Source organism: Mus caroli, chromosome 4 (genome assembly GCF_900094665.2).
Source record: "Mus caroli chromosome 4, CAROLI_EIJ_v1.1, whole genome shotgun sequence".
NCBI lineage: Eukaryota > Metazoa > Chordata > Mammalia > Rodentia > Muridae > Mus > Mus caroli.
In genome coordinates this window covers 126,037,791-126,043,790 of record NC_034573.1, presented here as the reverse complement: position 1 = coordinate 126,043,790, position 6,000 = coordinate 126,037,791, and positions in this window count along the sequence as shown.

Genomic DNA, 6,000 nt, shown 5'->3' with positions numbered 1-6,000 from the left:
AAAAAAAAAAAAAAAAAAAAAGAAAGTGACTCAGTATCACTGAGAAAACTGAGCACGGGTCCAAAAGCTTCAGAAAAAATAATGGAAAGTATTTTTTAAAAGATTTATTTATTATTAAGATTTATTTATTATTTTATGTGTACGAACACTGTAGCTGTTTTCAGACACACCAGAAGAGGGCATTAGATTCCATTACAGATGGTTGTGAGCCACCATGCCGTTCCTGGGAATTGAACTCAGAACCTCTGAAAGAGCAGTCAGCGCTCTTAACCGCTGAGCCAAGTCTCCAGCCTCGGAAAGTATTTCTTTTGATTGAATTGGACTTAAATTATTGAATCACATCTTGCTTTTAACAGGAACTAGGAAACTTTTAAAAAAATACCCCATTACTAACATTGCTTGGTGTTTGAAGATTATTTTTGTGTCATTTATGTAAAATAAACATTCATAAACCAGAGTAGAATTAAAAAGTGACCTTTAGCTGGGTGGTAGTGACACATACCTTTAATCCCAGCATCTGAGAGGCAGGTGGATCTCTTGAGTTTGAGACCAGCCTGGTCTACAGAGTTCATTTTAGGTTAGCCAGGTCTACACAGAGAAACTCTGTTTCAAAAACAAACAACAAACAAACAAACAAACAACAAAAGCCCTGACTTTTAGCCAAGAAACTGAGCATTTCCAAAATAAATATAACCCTGTAAATTGGTGTTTTTGTGTGCTAGGTTATAGTCAGGTCTGGTACATGACAGGCAAAGGATTCTACCACTCAGCCTCTCCAAGACAGACAGAGGTTTGGTTTTTTTTCCTCCCTCCTTCCCTCCCTCCCCCTCCCCCCTCTCTCTTTTCTTCCTTTCTTTCTTTTTGAGACAGGGTCTCTTGTAGCCCAGGCTGGCATTCAATTTCCCCAAATTAATTAAGTTCCCCTTGAACTTCTGATCCTCTTGCCTCTACCTCCCAAATTCTGGAATTACAGGTGTGTATCATCATGAACGATTTAGACAGGCTAGTGATTGAACCCAGGGCCTCATGCATGCTATGCAGTCCCTCTACCAACTGAGCCACAGCCCAAGAGGCAGTTTTTAAAGTGTTAAGGGAGCTGGGCGTGGTGGCATACGCCTTTAATCCCAGCACTTGGGAGGCAGAGGCAGGCAGATTTCTGCGTTCGAGGCCAGCCTGGTCTACACAGTGAGTTCTAGGACAGCCAGGGCTATACAGAGAAACCCTGTCTCAAAACAACAACAACAAAAAAAGTGTTAAGGCCCACAGCTCATAATGTATTGGTGGAATGTTTCAGGCTTTATGCTCATTCCGTTAGAGTTCAAAATGGTGAACATCAAGGGAGATGAGACTTCAGAGAAGTCTCTGAAATGTGAAGACCGCTATTTTCTGTGACACGAACAGGTGGTTCTTTGTTCTAGAAACCTGTAACCCTTGTACGTAGCGCCTCCTTGTGGCTAAAATAGGGAACAGTCTAACTTGTCCTTCCTAGCATATTTGTGTCTCCTTTTTGGAGAATGTTATCTTTTAGCCTTTTTAATTTTTCCCCAGTGTTTCTAGTTGTCCAACAAATATTTGTAAGAAAAATCTATCATACTATAGAGTTAAGGTCTGGGAATCCAGAATTATGATACTGCTTTATGCCCCACCTCCAACACCATGGATTTGTATGAAGGGTGTGTGTGGGGGGGGGGGCGGGTAGGTGGGTGCTAGGACATCGTCCATGCTAGGTAGGCACTGTACAGCTAGGCTACATGTCTAGCCCCTAGTGTTAGTTTGGAACACAGATTCTGACAGAAACTAACATTAATTATTCAAAAGACCCAGAGACACACTGTCTTCCAATCAGTAGGCAATAGTGGATGGAAAAGGGCACTTTCCTATCCCATATTGTAGAAAGGTGTGTGTGTGTCTGTGTGTGTGTGTGTGTTACTTAGCTTAGCACCCAGAGTATCCATGATGTGTGTGTTCTGTGTTGACTCTCCTTCCTGCCAGCAGCTGAAGTGCAGGATCAATGCTAGCAGACCCAAACTCACCTCAATATTTCAGGAAACACTGAGCCCCAGAGTCCAGACAATGACAGTGACAGAGATGATACGGAGAGAGTCTCAGCCATCACAAGAATCAAGTATGTGGCTGGCTGCCTAGGCAGAGGGGCGGCGAGGGGCGGCAGGGGACGGGGGGGGGGGCGAGCTCTGGAATGACTGCTTTCATTTCCACCATAAAATAGCTGGTCCGTGACGAGCTGCTATGAGAAGCTTCTGCCTCCGATCACTGGCTCTCTCCGAGTAGAGGGCAATCTAAAGGCTCTATTCCTGCTCCCTGGCATTCATGGCACCAGACAATCTGAGTGCTACTGTTCTAGTTCTGAACAATGTCTTCATGAAGCTAATTTGTTTTTTTCTTTTTATAGTAGTGGGGATCAAATGTAGTCTTCTGTGTGCTAGGCAAACATTGTACTCAGGCCCCTGCCCCACCGTCTCATAGTTAAGATGACTCAGTCAGCTTGGTCATTTAAAGGGAAATCTTCCTGTGCGGAACGATGCCTCTTAGAGGCTAGAGGACTCTCCAGTTTTCACAGTTCTAACAAAAAGTAAAGGGAAGACCAAGGCCTTAAGCCAGTGGTTCTCAACCCGTGGACCGTGACCTCTTTGGGGCAGAATAACCTTTTCAGAGAGGTCACCTAAGACCACTGGAAGTCACAGACATTTACACTACAATTCATAACCGTAGCAAAATGAGTTATGAAGTAGCCACAGAAATCAGTCTGTGGTTGGGGGGTCACAGCATGAGGAACTGTATTAAGGGCAATGGGAAGGTAGAGAACTACTATCTTAATTGAAGGCCTAGTTCTGGTGTCTGCTGTAAGTTTATTATGTAGGTGACTCACAGAAATACTGCCCCTTTGAGTCTGGCCACCCCCTTTTTAAATTGTGGGGGTTTTTTGTTTTGTTTTTGTTTTTTTTTTTTTTTTTAGGGCAGGGTTTTTCTATGTAGCCTTGGCCATCTTGAAACTTGCTTTGTGAGTTATGCCAATCTTAGATGTCATCTGCTTCCTCCTCTCTGTGCTGTTGTCCTCTGCCACACCTATCTGTGAGACCAGTGGCCCAGACCACTGGGATGCTGGGCTAGTGCTACCTTTGAGCTGTGACCCTGACTGTTCCCTTCCTAACCCAGGGAGGGACGACTCAGCTGCAGCTGCTTCCAGCAGCAAAGCAAAGCTTGCTTCAGAGGGAAAGCACAGAGCTTGCCTTAGAAGCTGACTGAAGGCAGACTGAGCTGATCAAAACTACACACCCAGCTGGATTCAATAGGTTACTGTAAGTGTGTATAATCCCACAGGGTTTCAGCATGTTGGCTATTATGTAATAGGCTTGTTTCCTGATTCAACCTTCCTAGCCTTTATCTCATCTATAAAATGGAAAGACAAGAGTTGCAGTTTTCAAGGGATGATGCAAGCAATGGATCTTAGTGTGTGACTGTGTATGTAAAGATGCTACTGTAACATCATATATAGCCGTATGTGCTCACATAGCTTATATATGTTGTGATACAGCCATGTGGCACTGTGATGGGTCACCCCAGTTGCCCTCCACCATACTGCATGGGTGCCAGTCATTTGACTGAGACTATGAGGCTAATAATTTTTGACAAAAATGTAACTGTGAGGCTAGAGTTTTGTTTTGTTTTCCCTTGTGATGCTGAGACTGAACCCAAGCCCTTGGGGATGTAGGCAGGTGCTACCTGTCAGCTGTACCATAGGTTGTCTTAGAGCTCAGTTTTAAACGTTATAAAAATGTAAGGTCGGGCTGGTGAGATGGCTCAGTGGGTAAGAGCACCTGACTGCTCTTCCAAAGGTCCGGAGTTCAAATCCCAGCAACCACATGGTGGCTCACAACCATCCGTAACAAGATCTGACTCCCTCTTCTGGAGTGTCTGAAGACAGCTACAGTGTACTTACATATAATCAATAAATAAATCTTAAAAAAAAAATGTAAGGTCAATGACTTGTATGAAACGCATAAACTAACGAGTCATAAAGAATACTTACAGAATCACCATGCTGACAAAAGGCAAGGACTGGGGTGCTCTTTTCATGCCATACCTCCTGGCCAGTCTGCCTTCCTGGCTTTGGTTTATAGCTTTGTGACATGTGTAGAATCACACTGTGACTTTTGTTGGAATCCTCGGTCACCACTGCTTATAAGATTCACCTAGTGTTGGGACCTCAAGCACACTGACATTATCAACCTGTGGTGGTTTGAATTTGCTCGGCCCATGAGAAGTGGCACTATTAAGAGGAGTGGCCTTGTTAGAGGAAGGTGTCAGTGTGAGGTTGGGCTCTGAGGTCCTAAGCTCAGTCAGGCTACACCCCGTGTGTAAGAGGTCCTCCTAGCTGCCTGCAGAAGATAGTCCTGCCGCTGCCTTTGGATCAAGATGGAGAACTCTCAGCTCTTCCAGCACCGTGGCTGCCTGCATGCTGCCATGCTTCCCACTGTGATGATAATGGACTGAACCTCTGACTGTAAGCCAGCCCAATGTTGTCCTTTATAAAAGTTGCCTTGGTCAGGGTGTCTCTTCACAGCAAGGAAACCCTCTTTGAAATGACTGCAGTCAGTTCAGCCATTAGAAGCAGATGGCAGATGAATGGCATGGCATAGTGCTTGCATGGCAGTCATGAAAATGCTGTATTTATCTCTGGGAACACACACTGGCCTAGGTGTTTTCCTGTTACTGTGGCAAACATCATGATCAAAAGCAACTTGGAAAGGAAAGGGTTTATTTCAGCTGCAGGTTATCCAACACTGAGGGAAGCCAGGGCAGGAACTGAAGCAGTCACCATGGAGGAATACTGCTTACTGACTTGACGCAGACCCTTTCTTCCTTTAGAAAGATATATATTTGTATGAGCAGTTTGCTTGCAAGTCTGTCTGGGCACCTTGCGTACGATTGGTGTCTGCTGAGATCAGGTGTTGGATGCCCTGGACCTGGAGTTATGAACAGCTGTGAGCTGCCCTAGGAGTGCTGGGAATCAAACTTGAATCTTCAGCAACAAGAGCTTTTAACCTCTGAGCCGTCTGTCCAGTTCACAGTCTCCTTTTTTATGCAGGCCAGGATACCTGCCCAGGGTGGCATTGCCCACTGTAGGCTGAGCCATCCCAAACGAATATTTCATCAAAAACTGTCCACAGATTCACCCACAGGCTAATCTGATGGATCGGTTCTTCAGCTGAGTGCCCCCTCTTCCCAGGTGACTCAGATTTGTTTCAAATTGACAAAAACAAGTGTGTGTGCACGAGCACGCATGCACGCACACACACACACACACTCTGTTATATGCAGCACAGGTTAACTTTATGTGAAAGAACAGTCCATCCTACTTTTGGAATTTGGCGTCCATGTAGGGGGTGTTTGTGTGTTTTCTATGGCATGTGCAGTGGTCAGAGAACAACTTTGTGGAGTTGGTTCTTTTACCTTTCTTTTATACCCTTCTATGGGTGCAGGTGGTCAAACCCAGTTGTCAGGCTTATGAAGCAAGCCAACAAGCAGACCTGGTTCTACTTTTTGACATTTACAAATAACAATTTGTAACTTACAAATGTCAAACTTACTATCAACTCATTTTATCTTTTGTTTGTTTTTTTTCAAGACAGGGTTACCCTGTGTAGTCCTGTTATGTCCTGGAAGGAACTCACTCTGTAAGGCAGGTTGGCCTCAAACTCATGTACACCCATCTGCCTCTACCCCCAGAATGTTGGGACTAAAGCATGTATCACCATGCCTGGCGCACTCGCTTGCTTGAGTATGCGCGCTCTCTCTCTATATATATATGTATATATATATATAGTGTGTGTGTGTATATATATATATATATATATATGTATATATATATATATATATATATATATATATATATATAGAGAGAGAGAGAGAGAGAGAGAGAGAGAGAGAGTGTATGTATGTATGTATAAAAAATTTAAAGAGGATATCAGCCTGGCCTCC